General features: G+C 37.2%; 1 pseudogene; it reads right to left on the bottom strand.

Moving 5' to 3' along the window:
- Positions 1-23590: 23590 nt before the first annotated feature.
- LOC131535822 (uncharacterized) overlaps positions 23591-23737 on the bottom strand; it is a 12281-nt pseudogene continuing 12134 nt past the window's right edge.

Here is a 23737-nt window from a genome sequence, read left to right as displayed (position 1 = left end):
ATGTATTTTAAATTTATTTTTGCTCATACAACTCAACACTGTAATATCACAGTCTTAATAACATATTTAACACAATTTGCAAACCTTTCTTCTAAACACTCTTTCTGAGTCTTCGTACTCCTTTAGCAGAGCAGTATGACAAAACTGGTAGCGGACCACAAAATCATCAAGCCTAGTAAGTCGGCCAGATCCGAAACGAATATGCTTCAAATCCCACTGGCTTTTCTCCATGATGCCCTGGGTTTTGTTATCCTCAGTTATGTTCTAAGAAAGGATTGAACAATTTTTTTATTTAGAAGTAAAACACAATAGAAAGTTGGCAACATTATTGTAAAAACTCTACATATAGTGAATGTATTTATTTATTTATTTTTACTTGTCTTTCAATGTTTCGGAGGGCATCATATCTCTTTGTACAATGCTCGTATTGATGTCCTTTGCCATGTCGTCCAAGGTCACCTTTGCAGGAAAATAAAGTATGATTTTAATTATTATAAAAATCTAAACATTTTTATGTAATGTTTTATAAACACTATGTTTCGAAAAAATGACTAACCTAGCATTATCTCTGTCCACAACCCAGCAAAAGGAAGAAGATACTTTTTAAGGTGATCCACAAGTCCTTTGCAGTAGTACACGTTAGGTTCACCTTCCTTGTCAACTGGGGCCTGGGAAATAATCTTCTTGTATCGTTTCTGAAATTTGTTGATTCCTTCCATTCCCTACAGTACAGATTATGTTTAATTGCTATGAGACTATACAGAAAAAGGCCAATGTATATCCAAAACTGATAATGAGTAATTTGCACATGCAGCAACATTTTCTTCATAAATTCAATTGTACATTTCCTTGTTCATTTTGACAAAGGCTTATTATTATGTTGTTCTATTGGTGTTATTAGCATGTAATGCTATTGTAATGAGTAGTATAATTGAGTAGAAATTTAAAAAATGTAACTAATATTTATTTCAACATTACAGTGCTTTTGCAACAGTAATATACAGTATCTTGATAGTAACAGTAATTTAAATAATATTTTAGCACAGTTTAATAATTTTTTTTTTTGTAAATGTAAACAAAAGTTATAATAATACAGTTATGATAAAATCAGATTTGACATTTACCTTTAAGTCCTCCGTGTTGCTTTTGGACTCCAAAGTTACATCCAAATCTATTTTTGTTTTCTGCAGCCACAACTGCAGGTTCTTGAAATGTTTCTCAACATTTTGCCCACTGCAAGGGCTTGAGAAAACAACTGTAGCACTTTGCAACATATCATCAAGTTCTTGCAAAGTGCTTGCAGTTGTGAGGGCACCAAAGGAATGCATGGCAAGATGGTAGTGGTTTGGCGCACTGGGGAATACAAAAAGAATATTCAATTTTCACAGTTACAAGTTATTCATTTTAAGTATACATAAAACATATTATGTTGGGTCAGTTTGTTAAAGACTGTTGAGTTAATGTGTCTTTCTCTCTTGCACAATAACAGTTATCACATTAGACCTATGTAATCAGTATAATTCTATAAAAGTAATTTCGCTAAGTATTGTGTTACTTAATGTATGCTTAATGTATGTATGTTTAATGTATGCAACTAAAATGTACAAGGAGAAAATAGTTTATGCTTACTGTTTCCTACACATCTCCTTGGCATTCTTCATAACATGACTGAGGCATCTATGAAGAATGGGCACCTCAAAATCTTCCTTGGTACCTTTTCCACAGGCAATGTTATAGTAATGGTTAATGGTATCATGCAGATTTTTCTTTGCAAATGACAAACAAATTGCCTGCATTAGTACCATAGAGCCATCACATAGAAGCATGATTGGTGACCGCATCCCTTTCCGTCCAAACCGCCTTGCAACATCGGTCTGAAAAGCCTCAAGGAAATATGTTACAGAGGCTGTGGTGTGGTCACAGGTTAAGTAGGTTGCAACTGGTAAGGGAGATGAGTTTTTTTGAGGATTCCTGATGACCAGCTCATAGACATAGAAAGGAGGAGAGCCCTTCTCTTTCTTTATGATGCTGCCTGTAGCATCCAGATAAACAATGTCCTCCTGACATCGCTCTTGATAAATTTCTATGCTCCTTGATGACCAAAGCAAAACACCTTTTGGGTGAAGCATTACTTTTTGGAGGACCTCATCTGTGGTGTTTTTTTTTTTTTTTTTTTCAAGCATAATTTGTAGGCTGAGGATCTCATTGTTGTGCTGACGACTTTTCTGTCACACTTCCCATGAAATGTTTTTCAGTACATTGGGAGTAGGAGCTTTATCTCTACAGCCAGATTCCATTACATCTTCTTTTATCTCTGTTAATTTCTCAAGATACATGGCTCGTGGTAATTGCTTTTGTAGATCTTGGCCTACTATGTGTCTGTCATCTGCCCTCACTGGTCGTCTCTTCAGTTCAGTAAGATTGCGAATGGACTGTTCACCTTGAAATTCCACTGTTCCTTTTAAGTCATCCTCACTATCCACAGTCACAGTAACAGTGACTGGGCAATCCTCAAATCTGCAATAGCCAAGACACCAGAACTCGGGGCTTGATTGTTTGGATTCCAAGACCTTCAGTCTGTGTCTTTTAAATGCAAATGAGCAGTATGGGTGTATTGACCTTAGTCCTTTGGCAATGATGTTAGTCCACTGTAGTCCTTTGAATCCTCTTTTTTTTCTCTTTTTTTTTATTATATTCCAATCTTTATGATCAAGAAAAAAGAATGATGGGTTCTGTGGGAGTTTGATCCTGACAAACCCTTCCTCATCAGAGGTGTTGCTCATGACTCCCTAATGAAAATGCACAATGTTAATGCTGTGCCTAAAATACAGTTTACAAAAATGTAAACTTTAAATACAGTGCTGATAAAGTGTTATGGATTTCGTGTTGATAGACAAAACTGTTTTGTATAGCAATGCAACAAATGTGAGGCATGACACCATACTACATCCGAGGTTGAATCTTTGCAAAGCTTTGACATATTGACACCAAACTTTATGTGTGCTATTGTCACCTCACACAGAACACACCACATCGATTTGATAACAGTGCCACCTATTAGTCAAAACTTATATCTCATTAAATCATATTACTAGGGGTTGTTTTTATGTTTTTTCAGCCATTTTTACTAAAATCATACAAATATGGCTTTAATTACTCCTTGTTGCAGTTGGTCTGCTGCTCCATGCCATGCTTTGCTCCGAATTTTGCCTATGATTGTGCTTGGCCCCTTAATTGTTGCTTGCAGCTATATTTATTAATGTAATTACATAAATTTATTACAGGTGTAAATACTGTGATCAGAACCCCTTGATTACGTACTCTTTGATGTAGTCAGAAATGTTAAAAGCAAAATCTATTTTTTTTGTGTCACTAATGTCCGTACAACACAAGATGAATTATTATCATAATTAATTGGTCAATTCTGACAATCTAATAAAATTAAAAAAATAAGGAGAATAGATAGCAATACAACATGCCAACTAACATTAAAAATATCAGATTTTTTTTTATTAATGATTTTTTCACAATAATTATGATTTTATCTTTCTATAATTATTCAGTGCACCCCTAAAGGGGTTTATTGTCTTGTTCAAGAGTACTTTGATGATACAGTCCTGAAACTTTTATATCTAGAATACTTTTGACCCCTCATGAAAAACAAACACAGTAATGAGTAAATACTAACTTGTTCAGGAGATTTGTGTCCAAGATCCTCTTTGACACTTTTACTGTCCCTGGACTGCAGAGAGGATGGGGATAATTCTGGCTGGTGCTTTAAAAAAAGACAGACAGCCAACAATTTATGCATTACAGGTTAGAAGAAAAAAAATGGCATGGATTTGAATGCACACAGTAAAGACTAACTTGTTCAGGATATTTGAGTCCATGATCCTCTTCGATACTTTTACTGTCCCAAGTCTGCAGAGAGGATGGGGACAGTTCTGGCTGGCGCTTTAAAAATAGACAGACATCAACATTTAGCATTATAGGTTAGTAGCCGAAAAATGGTATGGATTTTAAAACACACAGTAAAGACTAACTTGTTCAGGAGATTTGTGTCCAAGATCCTCTTCGATACTTTTACTGTCCCTGGACGGCAGAGAGGATGGGGACAGTTCTGGCTGGCGCTTTAAAAAAAGACAGACAACCAACATTTAGCATTATAGGTTAGGAGCCGAAAAAAGGCATGGACTTTAATTAGGGATGCACCGAATTTTCGGCTGCCAAAAATTACAGTCAAAAATGGCATTTTCAGTTTTTGTCTGAAAGAGAAAAAAGGCCGAAAATATGAGCAGAAAATATAAATTCTAATGTATAGGCCTATATACGGCGTGCCACGTAGACGTTGTCACTCCACAGTGTGATGCTCTGTTCAATATTCTGCTTTATGAATGTGCATCCGGAACAGCAAAGTCTGCTCAAATAGCGCACCAATAGGAAACTTAGTGCTACTGTGCTGTAAAATGTTGTAGTACAGCTGTACTGGTCAGTGCTGGTAAAATGATGCTACCCTCTCATCCACTGATCTGCTCCCGCTATGCTCTGCTAACTTGCTCTGATAATAATAGTTTTGTAGGACTATACATTATTTGGATAATTAGTTATTAAAATTATATCTGATTTTGTTGTATAGAACTAAATAAAAATAATATATTGATATTTAATAATATTATATTTTCTGTTAAATTTTATTGTGTTATTTTCAATAAAAGTGTGGTTATTTTATTTGCTTGTGTTTTTATATTTGCTATTATTCAAATTATTAAGTTAAATTATTTTGTAAAAATTATTACAAAATTACTTTATATTATTTAGTAAAATACTAAATAAATATTACAAAGCATTTTGGTTTCGGTTTCAGTTTTGGTCCAGAAATTTCATTTCAACGCATCCCTAATTTTAATGCACAGAGTAAAGACTAACTTGTTCAGGAGATTTGTGTCCATGATCTCATCACACTCCTAAAATAAGTAAAAATAAGTACTTACCTTGTGAAATGCACTTTGCACTCTATAACGATTGTTCTTATTATTGGGAATACCAAGTGCAGTGCACACTTGACCCCAGAAGCCTTCTTTATGTGATACGCTGTCATCAAATTTGATGCCTTTCTTTTGAAGGTCTTGAACAATATCCACAATTTCACTGACTACTACATTTTTGGTCTTGTTCTATTGGGGAAAAAGTCATTATTAAAGATAACGAAAATATTTGTGCATAAAGTATAACAAAACATGTGCTTTACAGACAATGGATTAGTAAGGATTTAAGTACTCACCCCAAATAACCGAAATGAGTGTAGTCTGTATAAATGCAAAATGGTAGAAGATATTATGATGGCAGTAAAAATATTCCCGTTAAAAGGCATATAGGCCTACTGCTCAAACAGATTCCATAACCATTACATCAGTATGACCAATAAAGTTATCAATGTATTTGACAGAACTTGTAAGGACGGCAATACTTTGACATAACTTAGTACTTGTTCGAAAGGCCTTGTATACATACGTTTATCAAGCGTCATCATTTAATATAGCCTAATAATAATAAAATCAACTAAGTAATTTCATGAAACAAAAAGTACAAAAAGTAAAAAATGTTCGATCCATGAATCGTAAAAAGGCATGACAACAAACAAAGCTCAGATTTTCAAAAATCTAAATAAAACCGTGTGGGGTTGTAGGTAACTTATTCTGATAACGATTGCCAAACACGTGATTAGCATAATTTAATACAGTTTTAAAAAAATGTCTTAAACATAAAGACGTATACATTTTACAAAAAGATGTGCTCACCCTTTCTTCGACATCGTTTACGTTTTAAGTAAGGTCGGCAACAGGTTGAAATGCTGTGATAGTCTTGAGTCTAACAGCTTACACTTCACAATATATTTTAAAGCAGTGGGCGGTGCTACCTTGCAAATGCATCCCTGTTTAGGCTTTGCAGGTGCCTGTTAATAAATTATGTCAATTTATGTATTTTATTTCATCCACATTTTTTGTTGTTGTTGTTATTATGTTGGGTTTCACTGTTATTGTGGTTATATTACACTGTAATAAATATCTAAGATTCTTACTACATGCCAATCTATTGAACCATTTACACTAACATGGTTAAGGCTGGATGGTACACAGATTCGTCAAGCATGCGCACATCTATATAGCATAATCCCTTCGAGACATCGTGGTGGACAAGAGCAACCAGCTGATTCCTATTATACATATATATTGAAAGATGCGTAAAATAAGTTCTTATACCTAAGCGTTATAACATAGAGTTTAGAAAATATTATCCAGCAAAAAACTGACAGAACAGACTGAAAGGAACGGGCAAAATTTAAAATCCGTTTGTTACAGTGGGAGGGATTTATTACATAGCACAGTTAATGCAGGTGCTGGTCATATAATTAGAATATCATCAAAAAGTTGATTTATTTCACTAATTCCATTCAAAAAGTGAAACTTGTATATTATATTCATTCATTACACACAGACTGATATATTTCAAATGTTTATTTCTTTTAATTTTGATGATTATAACTGACGACTAAGGAAAACCCCAAATTCAGTATCTCAGAAAATTAGAATATTACTTAAGACCAATACAAAGAAAGGATTTTTAGAAATCTTGGCCAACTGAAAAGTATGAAAATGAAAAGTATGAGCATGTAAGCACTCAATACTTAGTTGGGGCTCATTTTGCCTGAATTACTGCAGCAATGCGGCGTGGCATGGAGTCAATCAGTCTGTGGCACTGCTCAGGTGTTATGAGAGCCCAGGTTGCTCTGATAGTGGCCTTCAGCTCTTCTGCATTGTTGGGTCTGGTGTCTCTCATCTTCCTCTTGACAATACCCCATAGATTCTCTATGGGGTTCAGGTCAGGCGAGTTTGCTGGCCAGTCAAGCACAGTAACACTATGGTCATTAAACCAGCTTTTGGTACCTTTGGCAGTGTGGGCAGGTGCCAAGTCCTGCTGGAAAATGAAATCAGCATCTCCATAAAGCTTGTCAACAGAAGGAAGCATAAAGTGCTCTAAAATTTCCTGGTAGATGGCTGCGTTGACTGTGGACTTCAGAAAACACAGTGGACCAACACCAGCAGATGACATGGCAGCCCAAATCATCACTGACTGTGGAAACTTCACACTGGACTTCAAGCAACATGGATTCTGTGCCTCTCCACTCTTCCTCCAGACTCTGGGTCCTTGATTTCCAAATGAAATGCAAAATTTACTTTAATCTGAAAAGAGGACTTTGGACCACTGAGCAACGGTCCAGTTCTTTTTCTCCACAGCCCAGGTAAGATGCTTCTGACGTTGTCTCTGGTTCAGAAGTGGCTTGGTAGCCCTTTTCCTGAAGACATCTGAGCGTGGTGACTCTTGATGCACTGACTCCAGCTTCAGTTCTCTCCTTGTGAAGCTCTCCCAAGTGTTTGAATCGGCTTTGCTTGACTGTATTTTCAAGCTTGCGGTCATCCCTGTTGCTTGTGCACCTTTTCCTACCCAAATTCTTCCTTCCAGTCAACTTTGCATTTAATATGCTTTGATACAGCACTCTGTAAACAGCCACACCTTTCAGTAATGACCTTCTGTGACTTACCCTCTTTGTAGAGGGTGTCAATGTTCGTCTTCTGGATCGTTGCCAAGTCAGCAGTCTTCCCCACTATTGTGGTTTCAAAGAACAAGAGATACCCGAAATTTATACTGTAGGGATGGTCATTAATTCAAAATCAAATGTAAATATTCTAATATTTTGAGATACTGTTTTTTTGACTTTCATGAGCTGTCAGCTCTAATCATCAAAATTAAAAGAAATAAACATTTGAAATATATCAGTCTGTGTGTAATGAATGAATATAATATACAAGTTTCACTTTTTGAATGGAATTAGTGAAATAAATCAACTTTTCGATGATATTCTTATTATATGACCAGCACCTGTATAGGCTGCTGATATGTCAATATAATGGATTAACATTAATGCTACTGATTATCATACACAAAGGCCCCTGTATGACTTGCATATTTATTATATGTAATGATTTGGACATAAAACAAATGTATTTGTTTGTTTATTTATTTATTTGCTTGTTTGAGACGTGTTCTACAGGATAGCAACAAATTCTATAACATCGTCATACACTTTATTCACAATTAACACATGTAAATATAGCCTACTTGGTTTTCATTGGACAGTAATGGTATGAAAAATTGCACTCTGAAAAATAAATATTAAATGCTGCATTTAAAAAAAGTTTAATAAATTAAAATATACAATATATGAGTCTGAAGTGGAGTATAAGTAAACGGTAGCACAATATTGCTAAATGACTCCGGAGCGGAGTCCACTTGCACAGCGCAGCGGATCCAGAACAGATAAGGATTACGGATACGAACCGGATCCGATCCGGACCCGTTCATGAAGTAGCTCATCCGGCCCAGATCCGACATGGATCCGTTCATTAAGTGGGTTTATACCTTATTTAAAATGGGTAATCTGGCCAAACTAGCTATGGAAATACCTAAAATAGAGCTGACAAAAATTATGTAAAATAGATTTCTCTATAAAAGCTTAAATATTCCATATGACTCCCTTTATTAATTTTATTAAACCAGAAAATCGTTCAAAACTTGAAAAAATCTAAACTTTTCTTGGCCAATAACAATGAAAAGCTCTATAAAAAGTAGGTATTACATGAAGATAAATCAATGTGGTTGCATCAATAAAATGCAACCACAAATTGTACAAAAACATTGTTTTATTTAATGAAAAAAGAAAAGAAAAATCAGTTCGATAACTTGAAAGAATTAGCTCAATTCAGCTATAAGGAATTTTATAGCATACAAAATTTCATTATTCACTTTGTGTCAGCTTGATGTTGATTTAATAAAATTCAATATCAGCAAAAATGTTGCAAAATTAATACATTATGAAACAAAGTCGATTCGGCAATAAAGCAGCTCTGGAGAAAACAGTGATATCATAATCCAACTAAATTCAGTTCAAGTTTTGTCATTATGCAATACAATGAAATCAGTATTATTCCTGAATATTCAGTGTCTTTTAAACCCCAGCTAAGTAATCCAGAGGTGACAGTGTAACCCAAACTTCAGCAGGTGACTGAAACTAAGAAAAAACACCTTGGCAGAAACCAGGAGCAGTCAGCTCAGCTCTCCTCTGGTTAAATGAACAAAGATGGTGTGATTATGATTTCAGGCTGCATCACTAGTGAGATTGTGGTCTGATGTCATTCAGAATATTTCATCAAGCTCCTACTGCTTGAAGATCAGGATACGTCACGCTGTCATTTTGGTCGGAGAAGTTGTAGTCTGTCCAGCAGGGCTGCCGTTTAGCCAGCAGTGGACGACTGGTTTAACAGTGACTGTAAGCATGATAAAACTGCATTGTGGTCCTAGCAGCTCCTGGCCGGACACGTTCATTGCTGCCCGTAGGGGTCTGTGAAGAGGACTTTTCTGTTTCTCGTGGTCTTTGCTGAGGATGTATGCTGAAGGCTGTCCAGTCGTGATGTTCACTTGTCGTGGTCTTCGCTGACATTCAGGACTGCGTTGTGGTAATCTCTGGGTGTAGGTCCATCATCTGGTCTGGATAAGGACCGCATCCGCCTGAGTAACCTTAGGACAAGAGTGAGACAGAAACATTGAAATAAGTAACAAGTATGACTTTTCCTTAAAGCACCTGTGATCACACACATTTTCATACGTTTTCATACAAATTTCATTACAACTCATAGCAAAGATTACTGTTAAGTGTATGTGGATGTAAATATAAAAGTTTTGTAAATATTGATATGAATCTTTTGACATTGCACAGTTATTACACGTTAAAAGCTGAATTGTGGTTCATTGTCAGTATTTGACAAACTAGTTGGTTAAATCAAGTTTAAAACTATTTAATCTTACTTTTATAGATAAAGTAGATATCTTCACTATTCACTCTTTTATTTTGTAATGCAACATCAGACAGTCCTGAAACTGATTGAGGGACACCCTGGGGCAGTGAACTGTTAATCTGAATTGAAACTGGTCTGTGAAACCAGAGAGTTTATTTTTTAGAGCCATCCAAAATCAAAGACAATATTGGTCATATATGAGTTTTTGGAGGGCTTTTATTTTGTAATGCAACATCAGACAGTCCTGAAACTGATTGAGAGACACCCTGGGGAAGTGAACTGTTAATCTGAATTGAAACTGGTCTGTGAAACCAGAGAGTTTATTTTTTAGAGCCATCCAAAATCAAATAGAATATTGGTCATATATGAGTTTTTGGAAGGCTTTTATTTTGTAATGCAACATCAGATCGTCTTGAAACTGGTTTAGATACACCCTGGGGCAGTGATCTGTTAATCTGAATTGAAACTGGTCTGTGAAACCAGAGAGTTTATTTTTTAGAGCCATCCAAAATCAAATAGAATATTGGTCATATATGAGTTTTTGGAAGGCTTTTATTTTGTAATGCAACATCAGACAGTCCTGAAACTGATTGAGAGACACCCTGGGGCAGTGAACTGTTAATCTGAATTGAAACTGGTCTGTGAAACCAGAGAGTTTATTTTTTAGAGCCATCCAAAATCACAGGCAGAACAGTCAATATGAGTTTTAGGAGGGCTTTTATTATGTAATGCATCATCAGACAGTCCTGAAACTGGATTGAAACTGGTGTGTGGAAACAGGAGTTTTCTTTTATAACTATTTGAATATACAGATAAATGTGGTTATATGCAAGTTTTGAAAGGCTTTTGTTTTTTATTTTGTTGTTTCTCATCAGAGAGGTATTTTCATATTATTTGGAAATTCTACATTTAATATTACTCAACGTTTTCGTTTTATCAGACCGTTTTTTAAACATTTGTATTATTTTAAATGAATTGATTTCATTTATTTGTTCATTATATATTTGTTTATTCGTTTTCATTATTGACAGAAACTGGCTCAATAAATGAATGCCAGATGTTTTATACGCTATTACCATAGCGCCTTGTATATGCGCGCAACACAAAATAACGTGGCGGCTAGAATGACCGTGTTTTTCAAAGTGGAGGCTGGCTTGACCGCAGTGAAATAACTATGCTTCTTAACATAGTCTTTTACTCTGATTTTATTTATTTTTATACACCTCTATGGTTCTCAAAAAAAAAAAACAGCACCTCATGAAATATTTACATTCATTAAAAACTAATGTTATCATTTCTGTGTTGTCTCTTATTTCATAAAGAGGGATGAATATAGTAGTTATAAACTTGAAAAGAAATTGTAGCGCTCCAAATAAGTAAAGATAAATCCTTTCCTGCAGGTGCGTACAGAGCCAGAAGAATGCTTGGAAGCAAACAGGAAACTGGCGTTTCAGAAACGTTTGCTTGCTCGTGTCCACAGCCGCAGGAACTAGGGGTGCTGAGGGTGCTGCAGCACCCCCTGCTGACAGCTAGAAAATTTAAGATATATGACTAAAGTTTTATTTTTCCAACATGTTTTTGATTTTCCACCTTTATTCATAAAATGTTTCAAAATATTATTTCATTTTAATATGCTGTGAAATGTAGTTTGTAACTTTGAGAAATTAACATATTTTAAAAGTCAGTCTGGTGTGAGTGACGTGATTACGCTAAAATTTGAATATTCAAATGAGAAAACAAGCGCGTATTTACTCAGCTAACTATGGCTAGTCAGAAAAGAATATCTGATTTCTTTAAAGGGTTAGTTCGCCCATTTAAGACATGAAGTTGTATGCAATCCTTACCAGCACTATAGTGCATACACACTGACCCACCCTTTAGTCACCTCCTGGTCAGAGTTCTGGCCGCTGGAAGTTTTCAAGATAGTACTCCCGGTTGGTTTCCGGGCCTCAAAACTGTGCGTTTTACGTGAAAAAGTATTTGCGTTTCAAAGCTTGAATAATTTACATCACAAAAACACGCCTGACAAAATTCATACCTCAGTTTTAATCGGCACTATTTTCTTTCCATTTCTATCAATCCGCGCTGCTGTCAACGTCAACAGTGCGCACGTTCAGATCAGCTGTTGATAGCGCGACTCGCTGACAACATGTCTGACTCTGAAACTTCTGATGACGAAACCAATTTTAGCACAATGTCAGGCGGAACAGATGATGATGAAAGTAATTTTCAGCTTGTTTACCGTACAGTTTAGACATTGGATCATAAAGTTAGTAAATAGAGCTTACCCGTGGTACTGGTACAGCAAAACTCTTTAAAATCATTTTTTCTTTTTCCTCCTTGGTTGGGGATGTAATCGTCTTCGCTGAAGTGAGCACTGCACACACGGAAATCCTTGATTCTCAATATTTTAGCTCCCGCAGAGTAGCCGATGGCAACCAGCCAAAGCTGTCTCGTAGCTATATCCGAAACTGGAAAAGCGATGGAATCTGAGCGGTGATCCCGGCACATTCTTGTGGTCACAGCCTGGGAATTTACAAGTTCGCACCATTGTTCATTTTCTACTTTTATGTCGTTGTCATTCGATTGTGTAAACACTATGGAACAGCTGATCTGAGCGTGCGCACTGTTGGCGTTGACAGCAGCGGATTGATAGAAATGGAAAGAAAATAGTGCCGATTAAAACTGAGGTATGAATTTTGTCAGACGTGTTTTTTGTGATGTAAATTAATCAAGCTTTGAAACGCAAATAATTTTTTCACTTAAAAACGCACAGTTTTGAGGCCCCGGAAACTAACTGGGAGTACTATCTTGAAAAACTTCCAGCGGCCAGAACTCTGACCAGGGAGGTGACTAAAGGGTGGGTCAGTGTGTATGCACTATAGTGCTGGTAAGGATTGCATACAACTTCATGTCTTAAATGGGCGAACTAACCCTTTAAAAATCCACCAGAATCTAAAAAAAAGAAATCTAAAAATGATTCTGAGTCTGATAACAGAAGAACTGTGGATGATGGTCTCACTGTCAGCAGCACGGATCAGCAAATGAGCGGGATATCCATGTTAACGATAACAGCAGCAGGACTAACCCAACACCTGAGCCTGCGTCTTCTGCTAATCTCATCGACAGCGTAAGAAAATCAGGAGGGGTAGGCCCATTAACACAGTGCTGTCAACCACGCAACCACGATTTTCCAAGCAAACGTTTTGGAGATGAAGCATTTTCCCGTTCTTTTCAGTCACAGTGGTTTAACAAGTGGAGGTGGCTACACTATGATGTGAAAATGGACTGCGTGTTTTGTTTCGCATGCTGCCAAGCTGTAGAGAAAAAACTTATCCGAGCAAGGGCAGACAGATAGGCTTTTTGTGGAAAGAGGCTTTTCCAACTGGCGCAAAGCCACATCAAAATTTACTTTGCATGAAAAGTCGCCAATTCACAAAGATGTTGACAGAGTATTTGCTGGATTAAAGCAAACACCAATAAGCGCGATTTTCTCTGACATTGCAGCTGAAGAGCAGAAAACAGCGAGAAACGTCCTAGAGATTTTGTTTCGTTCTGTTGCATTCTTGGCTAAAAAGGGTCTGTCTTTTAGAGGTGACACTACTCGGGACGGGGTGCTGTATGAGTTGATGATGGAACGGACGTACAATCTGCCGAAGGAAAGAGAGTGGATGATGAGAAGAGACAACTGGATGAGCGAGATTATTTCCCAGTTTGCGCATGCTGTTCAGAGAAAAATTATATCTCGTGCCTCAGACTGTGATTTCTACGGACTGATAGCGGATTGCACAACAGACATCAGCACTTCAGAGCAGTTTTCTTGCAGTCTTCAGTATGTTGACAGTAACCTTGAGTCACACTGTGATTTTTTGGATTTTATAACTGTCCAGACACTACTGCGGAGACACTGTTCATGTGTGTGAAAGACCTTTTTATGAGACTGTTAGAATCTTACTCTTAACAAATACCAAGATCGGCAGTCAGGTTTGTTCGGATGCACAAAGAAGAGAAACCTTTCGGGTACCCGGGAGGCAGTGATTAAAGACAAGACTCAAGTGTCCCGTTTAACCAAAGCTCAGCATTTATTAAGTCATCGGGGAGTATATATATGAAACGAGAAGTTACACCATTGGATGATCACAAGATCTTATCAGACACAGACATCTAAATCATCTAAATATGGAACAATGTCTCTTTAGCAATCAAGGCCAAAGTTTAGGACATATGCAAGCTCAGCACACATCAGCGCATCTTCTGGGCAAAAGGGCACAGAGTGTTTCTGCTAAAATCTAACAGTGGCCACTTTAAGACACCGTAATGTCTTACCTCTGGAACACTCTTGTGCAGATTTAAGAATCATGTATATATACTCATTACATCATCAATAATCAACAAATCATTGTTAGCATATAATTAACCATCAACTCTGATCTGTGTTAATCAATAAAACATAAACATATACTCAAGAATTACAATGTTGATTCTTCTGGTTCTAACTCATATATTGATACATAATCACCTCCATTAACCTCATTTGCACGTTCGTAAGCAGGATTAACTGATATTACGTCAGGAGCAAATGTCCTCACGTTTCGTGCACTCATCATTACTTGATAGGTTCCTCTTGTCATGAGGGCTGTAATTGAGCGAGTTACAAGACCACCAATACATTGAATTATACATGGTGCAATCATTAATAAGATCAAACACAAAACTCCAATAGGTATAACAGTGTGGAAGATCCAAGTTCCCCATCCACCCCAGAGGGTGTTCAGCCAGCTGAACCAAGAAGGATCCACCTTCTCCGGCTCTGGGATAGATTCCTTCATGTGCTCCATGATGTTCGTGACGTTGTCTGAGTTATCTGGAATGTGAAAACAACAGGACACTCCCAACATCTTACAAACACCTCCCTGACTCGACGTTAAAATGTCCAGAACTAATCTGTTCTGTATAACAGCTTCTCTCATCTTCTTTAACTCCTCTGTGAGCAAATCTAATACAACAGCTGTATCATTTTCTATCTTAACATTCCTATCAGTCGTCTTCAGGGCTACTGTTTTGATGGTGCTAGTAACATGTCAGGCCGCTTGTTCAGGCACGGCTGAGAGAAGTAAACCCACACTCGCTGTATGTGCACTGTAGCAGTCATTCTCTTGATCTTGTACTTCAGGAAGTTGCATGTGAAGTAAGTCTTATAGCAGAAGGCTTAAATTTTGTCCAGGGTGTTGCTGTTCTTATTAAAGAATCAGCAAAACGCAAACAGCTCTTTGAATCATTGTTTGGCTGTGAAGACGTCATTGTCAACCTTTTGGGCTTATGCCCAACGAGATGGGGTGTGCGAACTAAAGCAATTCAGCGCTGCTGTTCATCATACCTGGTGATACTGACTACACTTGAAACTTTGAAGGAGGACAAAGGAGTAAGAGGAGATACAAGAGCCAAAATACATGGACTTCACAAGCAATCACTAAAAGGCAAAACTCTCTTCAGTCTTCTTTGCTGTCAAGCACTATTTGAGCCATGTGAAGCAGTGGCAAAGAGCCTGCAGGGTAAAAAGACGACCGCTCTTGGAGCCACAGAGTATGTGAATCTGCTGATGGAGAGAATAAAGGCCTTAAGGGTGGACAGCACAGTGACAGAAATGATCAACCAAGTGAACGACTGTGCTACAAAGTATGGTAAGAAAATGCCTAAAGATGATGAGACCAGAGTAATTAGGACTCCTGCTTGCTATCGCTATACCACAGAGCCCGAGGCACTGTTGCCGGTAACTTATAAAATGAGATGGAAAACTGGATTTTTCGAAGCAGTTGATCTGTTTTTTTCTGAACTGAGCAGAAGATTCAACCAGGATGGAATGAAAATCGCAGCATTGAGAGAGCAGACTGTTCTCAATGCGGCAAATGGAAAATCTTCAGAAACACTGGATATGCAGTCTCTCCATCTTCCCACAGATATTGATGTGAAACGGCTGAAACTTCAAAGATGTTAGGAGATGCATTCAGAGGGGCTGCTCTGTGTGAAACAGTGCAAGATGTTGCAGCAGGCCTCTCTAGACTTCATTCTCAAACTAGATCTCTATTTGTAGAAGCAGAAAAACTGCTAAAACTCTGCCTATTCCTTCCTGTTTCAATTGCTTCATCTGAGAGAAGTTTCTCTACCCTCAAACGTCTCAAAACCTGGTTGAGGAGCAGCATGTCTCAAAAGAGATTAACTCATCTGACGCTTATGCATGTTCATGCAGACATAACTGAACAACTGAATATAGCGGACTTGATCAAAGAATTCATCGGCATTACTCCCGAGCGCCAAGCTACATTTGGAGTATTATAAGGTAAGACGCAGGTTTTTGTGCTGCCGCCGTGCAGTTAAATATTTGAAAGGGTTTTAATAATTGCTTAATCATGAGTTCTGCGTGTTCACATATAACTCTGTCCTCATTCATTTGTATATTCACCTGTAAGCGAGTGTTGTTTGGGCTATTTAATATTAGGATGCTGTTAAAAATCCCCTACCGCGCTACCGCCCCGCAACATCAAGCCCCGCCCCTCAGCACCCCCTGGATAAAATATGTTCCCGCGGCCTTGCTCGTGTCCACTTGTTTTTAACTCACATGCACCCTGCACTTCTTGCACGTTGCAATTTATAAAATACAAAATGTTTTGCTAGACTTGTTCAGCCTGTATTGTATTCAGTGTGCGGTTAGCCACTTTCCTGTTTGCAATAGTAAAGAAATATGACATTTTAAAACATTTTAAATCATAACATTATTAATTGGATTTGTTGATTTTAATTTATTTTAGTGATGTGTTCAGTTTCCTGTGCTGCTTATGGTCTCATATGTAAGACTTTGCAATATTAATTATTAATAATAAATGCTGAGAAACAGATGCAGTTCAGCACATCAGTTTGACTCTGGAGTGAATCTGGATCTCCTGAACTGTTTTTATTTAATGTTCATTCTGTTAATTCACTGAATAAATCTGTTAGACAACGATCAGAACAATTCTTCTTCCAGCTGTTCACCTGCATGCAGGATTTATCCAGGACTTCAATAAAACAAGAAGAAAGTCATGCTATTTATTTTATGCTTTTATTCTCACTATAATTCACTTTTTATAAAAACTAAATTAAACTTAAGACACATTGATCAAATGATTATGTAACACTTTGTTTGTTTTATTAATCTGTGATCTTACTGTGTTGCTCCATGACAGTATTTCTGGAAAATACTAAAATATTCCTTTCTCTTCTTCTCCAAATAGAGAACAGGATCATTGTCTTCTCTGAACAGTCTGTGTTGGTCAGTGATCATCTTTCTTGCTCTCTTACAGATGGAAAAAAACAAATCCATGAAGAATTCACTCTTGAACACATATCTCACTGGTCCTTCCTCGTGTTCAGTTACTCTTGATCTGATGTAATCTGTGAGTTGTTGAATGCAGCTGATGTTGTAGCCCATCTCTGAGATGTTAAATGACTGAATCATGTCTGTCTGCTGATCAACATCTGAGACTAAGGATCTTATCTGGGCTTCATCGTAAGGAGACAGAGTTTGAGCCAATCCCAATGTTCTGTAAACATCCGTTAGGACCAGAGGCGTCATGCCCATTTAAAGTGAGGGGCCCCCTCAGATTTTTGAGCCAAGTGGATATTGAATGCAGCTCCCAAAAGACAAAAAATAGCCGATTCATATTCTCTATGTTTTTAATACAATCACACCGGCGTGATTAGAAGGTTCCATGCGTCTATCATCAGCTGTTAAATTCAAATCTGTGTTCGCTGGCTGGCGCTGAGCCAGAGACAGATGTGTTTTTACAGCACTGCGCATTATAACCAATCACACACGATGCTGCTGAGCTTATGAATGCAGTGACCAATCAGAGACGTTCAGATGAGTCATCGCTAAAATGCCAGTGTTTTCTTCACTCGCTCGCTGACTGAATACCTCTTTCTGGCGAATTCTCTTGTCAGAAACAACAAAGTGCAAATGTGTGTATGAATATGTAAGTAACATTCATTTCATAGTGTAAACAGCTTCAGTGATTTTAATGGGAGTTTTTGAGAGTGCTTGAACTCTAGACTATCAGTAAAAATGTTCGGTAACACTTTATAATAACTGCACGCTATGAATCATTAGGTAAGCATTAGTAAATAGTCAGTTCATCCTTTATAAAGCATTGTCCCAACATTAATAGTCATTAGTAAGCAGTTTATAAAATACAAAATGTTTTGCTAGACTTGTTCAGCCTGTATTGTATTCAGTGTGCGGTTAGCCACTTTCCTGTTTGCAATAGTAAAGAAATATGACATTTTAAAACATTTTAAATCATAACATTATTAATTGGATTTGTTGATTTTAATTTATTTTAGTGATGTGTTCAGTTTCCTGTGCTGCTTATGGTCTCATATGTAAGACTTTGCAATATTAATTATTAATAATAAATGCTGAGAAACAGATGCAGTTCAGCACATCAGTTTGACTCTGGAGTGAATCTGGATCTCCTGAACTGTTTTTATTTAATGTTCATTCTGTTAATTCACTGAATAAATCTGTTAGACAACGATCAGAACAATTCTTCTTCCAGCTGTTCACCTGCATGCAGGATTTATCCAGGACTTCAATAAAACAAGAAGAAAGTCATGCTATTTATTTTATGCTTTTATTCTCACTATAATTCACTTTTTATAAAAACTAAATTAAACTTAAGACACATTGATCAAATGATTATGTAACACTTTGTTTGTTTTATTAATCTGTGATCTTACTGTGTTGCTCCATGACAGTATTTCTGGAAAATACTAAAATATTCCTTTCTCTTCTTCTCCAAATAGAGAACAGGATCATTGTCTTCTCTGAACAGTCTGTGTTGGTCAGTGATCATCTTTCTTGCTCTCTTACAGATGGAAAAAACAAATCCATGAAGAATTCACTCTTGAACACATATCTCACTGGTCCTTCCTCGTGTTCAGTTACTCTTGATCTGATGTAATCTGTGAGTTGTTGAATGCAGCTGATGTTGTAGCCCATCTCTGAGATGTTAAATGACTGAATCATGTCTGTCTGCTGATCAACATCTGAGACTAAGGATCTTATCTGGGCTTCATCGTAAGGAGACAGAGTTTGAGCCAATCCCAATGTTCTGTAAACATCCGTTAGGACCAGAGGCGTCATGCCCATTTAAAGTGAGGGGCCCCTCAGATTTTTGAGCCAAGTGGATATTGAATGCAGCTCCCAAAAGACAAAAATAGCCGATTCATATTCTCTATGTTTTAATACAATCACACCGGCGTGATTAGAAGGTTCCATCGTCTATCATCAGCTGTTAAATTCAAATCTGTGTTCGCTGGCTGGCGCTGAGCCAGAGACAGATGTGTTTTACAGCACTGCGCATTATAACCAATCACACACGATGCTGCTGAGCTTATGAATGCAGTGACCAATCAGAGCGTTCAGATGAGTCATCGCTAAAATGCCAGTGTTTTCTTCACTCGCTGACTGAATACCTCTTTCTGGCGAATTCTCTTGTCAGAAACAACAAAGTGCAAATGTGTGTATGAATATGTAAGTAACATTCATTTCATAGTGTAAACAGCTTCAGTGATTTTAATGGGAGTTTTTGAGAGTGCTTGAACTCTAGACTATCAGTAAAAATGTTCGGTAACACTTTATAATAACTGCACGCTATGAATCATTAGGTAAGCATTAGTAAATAGTCAGTTCATCCTTTATAAAGCATTGTCCCAACATTAATAGTCATTAGTAAGCAGTTTGTAAATACAGCTATAAATGCCTTGTTCTTGATTTATAAGCATATCTATTACAAAGGAGATTTAAAGGCTCAGTTATTTTCCTGACAGAAAAAAATAAACAAACACAGCACAGAGGGATACAGAACTCAAAAATATTTATTTCAAGATGAAAAAAAAAAATGAAACTGTCCAACTGTACACTTAAATTTTTCTGTTTAGTTGTACAGTTGTACAGTTTCATTTTTGCATCTTGAAAAAATATTTCAATGTTCTGTATCCCTCGGTGTTGTGTTTGTTTAACTTGTCTGTTTGGAAGATAAATGAGCCTTTAAATCTGCTTTGTAAAAGCTTCATAAGGTATGAATAGTCCTCACTTTAGATGAGCTCACAAAAATAGATGGCTGGCAACTACTAAATGTTTTATAACTACCTGACTTAATCATGAATTACAGCAGGAATAAGTGTTAATAAAGCATTTATTAACACACTGAGCAACTATTATCATGTGTCTAAATAATAAGATTTATAAATGTACATTTAAATAGTTTGAATCATTTACTTACACTTTCTAAATGATCTTATGAACCACTGACAACTCCTAAATAACTGGTTTGTAAATAACGTAATAATTTAGAAATGATAAATTGATCGTTAATAAAGTATGAAAATACAATTATTAAACATTATAGATATGCTCAAGAACAAAACATTTATAGCTGTTTTTATAAACTGCTTACTAATGCCTATTAATTTTGTAACAATGCTTTTGTAACGGGGCTGACGAGACGTGAGACGTGCGGATCCAAATGCAAGCTTTTATTTACAGGCATGGTCGAGTAATGGCAAACAGGTATGGCATGGACAAGACAAAGAGTAATCCTAGGGCAAGCAAAGGTCGGTAGACAGCGAACAGTATCCAAAGGGGCTAGGCAGAGAGATAATCCAGGTACGAGAGCGATAATCCAGGCAAGGGAAATAATACGAGTCTGAACAGGGAGACAGGGGTAAACACTAGGAACACAGACTAGAAAACAACAAAAGTTCCGTATCGCAGCTAACACTAGGGGAGTGAAAAACGCAGAACAATACAGGAACTAAAAAGAAACACGGAATGGCACAGAAAGGGTTAATCCAGGAAACACGGGTAGAAATAAACACAGGTGAACAGGTAATACAAGACTAGGATACTGACAAGGGCTCTGTAGAGTAGCTACGGCTTGGGGAGCGGTAAACGCATACAATACTCGGCAAAGAGGGAAACAAAGTCCAGGGTTATATAAGGTGTGTGATCAGTGTGTGCGTGTGATTAGTGTTGGATGATGGGAAATGAAGTCCAGTGTTATGTATGATGTGAAGTCCATGTGGTGAGCGAGTGACCTCTGGTGGAGGGTGAATGGAAGTGCAGACTGGATTCGTGACAGCTTTATAAATAATGAATTGACTATTTACTAATGATTAACTAATGATTCATAGTGTGCAGTTATTATAAAGTATTACCAAATGTTGTTTGCTCTCTTTCAATGAAAGTGTTATGATAAGCACCCCAACTTTGTTTTTGTCTTTCAGCAGTTTTTTTTTTTCCCTCCATTTGTACACGGTCACGTTACTTTTAAGCAGCCATCGATGCCCATAAAGCTTCATTAAACTGTAGTTGGTTGGCAAACACAGAGGCTTAGACCGAGCGTTTTGTCCGGTCTTGCGTAAAAGAAAACTGATCGACTGAATGACACATAACAGGCAAAAACACAGGCAAAAGGTAATCCACACAGAGTAACAGAAGACACAAAGTAACAGGTGCAATATGCCAGCAACAAAAGACTAAGTGAGCATGGTATATATCAGGGTGAGTTAAAAGGTAAAAAGGACAAACAGCTGAGTGTAATGAAACAATCATCAGTGCAAGGGATGATGGGAACTGAAGTCCAAAACAAACCAACAATGATCCAGAAGAGTGCCCTCTGGTGGCGCCGGGAGCCAGCTGACAACGTTTATTGTCCTCTATTTGTGTTTCTTCTCTAGTCACGTTTGATCTCGCGAGTCTCCGTGGATCTCGTGTCACTGTGAAATCGTTCCTACAACAAGTGTGTGGTCTCGCGGTCGAATCATGTGTCTGTTCAGAGGATTATAAGGTTGAAAATCGGTTGAACTGTCTTCATGTCTGTGGTCTCCCATGGTTTTGAAATCGGTTAAGATTAGAAAATGGTCTAGTGTGTCCCAGGCCTAACCTGAAGGTGAGGAAGGTCCCTCCTTCATCTTTAGTAATGTTCAGTCTGAGACAACGCAGATCATAACAGCACAAAAATCACACTCTTTAAATTAAACATATCAAATATTTGGTCAGGAAACCCTGAGGTTACTTTTTAGATTTACCTTCACTTCTAGGTGAAACGCTCCACCCTGCCGGTGACTTACCTGCTGCGATGAATCCACCCAAACAATCTCACACGAACCACGTGATGCTGTTCTTAGAAACCAGAGGCCCGTTCTTCGTATGTGGATTACTCAGTTAGCAGGATTTTATTGTTGATGATTTGACATGAACCATGATTGTTAGGATCTTCGAAGCTCATCCTGGAGTCAGCTATAGGTCTGTTAGCTCAACTTGCTTCAGAGCAGCTTATTTCACGTAAATAAGATATGATTGTATTGTTTTAAGTGAAGGGGATACTGAAACTCTGTCCCAATCACTGCGATTTACTTACAAAAGTACCTTGTTAAACCAGGAATAATATTTAAAAAATAATAATTTCAAACCGATTTTGAAAATAGTTGTCAAGTCAATCACCTTTATTTATATAGCGCTTTTAACAATACAGATTGTGTCAAAGCACTTAACAGTATCAAATTGGAGGATAGAGTGTCAGTAATGTACAATGATAAGATTAAACACAGTTGTGTAAATCTATAATAATAAACATGACCAGTTTTACTCACTGAGAGATTTATTTGTGAAGGAATAATTATCTCAATATTTTATTACAGTCAAAGATAAAGTTTGTCTGAGCCGTGCATTCATTTGAACAATGAGCTTTTATGGGTGGTTTTGTTGCATCTTGTCACTGTTGACAAATTTAAAAATGCAAAACATGCACAAATACTAGAAATTATGAAAAAAATAATTGGCAATCATTTAAAAAATGGACTTGGATTTGTCTAACAGAATAAAATCATATGAGGGGAAATTTCATTTGTCTGACACCAGACGCGAATGAAGCGTTAAGAGCGAGTGATTTACATGTTAAGTCAATGCAAAGACGCGAATAGACATCCTGCGGCGAATGAGGCGGCGCGAATTGAGCGTTTCGGGCGTTTGACAGAGAGTTGAAAAATCTGAACTTTGGCGAAAATAACCAATCAGGAGCTTGCTCTAGTAGTGACGTGATTACTATGTAGCGAGCGGAGGGAATCCCAAACAACAATGGAGGACAAAATAATCATTGCTGTTTGTGGACACCCAGAGCTGTATGATAGCCTACATTTTCGTACTTTTACAGAAACAGGAATAAAAAGGATTTTGCTTGGAAGCAAGTGAGTGAGGAGGTCGGACAATCTGGTAAGTTGTAAAAAACGCTCTTTATACAATTTGAGCTATATATATATACTACGCGCGAATAACGCGATTTATTCGCGCAAGTCGCGTCTGGTGTGAACGCACAGTTATCTTTAGATTCTCAGAAATATCACAGAATGACACATCCACCTGATTTACTCTTCAGCTCTTCAACTTGTTTTTGTAGCTCTCTTACTTCTTCTCCTTTCTGCGTCTGCAGGTGTTGATAGAGTTTCTCCAGTAATTCCTGTTGTTTCTGATGATCTTCCAGCATCTGTTGAAGCTCCTGAATGTGCTGCTCTTTTCTCTCTTTGAAATCATTCAGTTCTTCTGCTTGTTTTCTGGCCTCATCTTCATGTTTCTTCTTCAATACCTTTATTTCATCTTCATGTTTCTGTTTCATTTTATCTCGCTCTTTTTCTTCTCTTTCTTTTCTCTTCTCCTCATCCTTTTCTCTTCTCTTGATCTCTTCTTCTTGCTCTTGTTTTAGATCTTCAATCTTTCTCTCCCATCTCTTTCT

Source organism: Onychostoma macrolepis, chromosome 03 (assembly GCF_012432095.1).
Source record: "Onychostoma macrolepis isolate SWU-2019 chromosome 03, ASM1243209v1, whole genome shotgun sequence".
In the NCBI taxonomy this organism is placed as follows: Eukaryota; Metazoa; Chordata; class Actinopteri; order Cypriniformes; family Cyprinidae; genus Onychostoma; species Onychostoma macrolepis.
The sequence above is the reverse complement of the archived record's forward strand: the minus strand, read 5'-3'. Positions and strand labels throughout refer to the sequence as shown.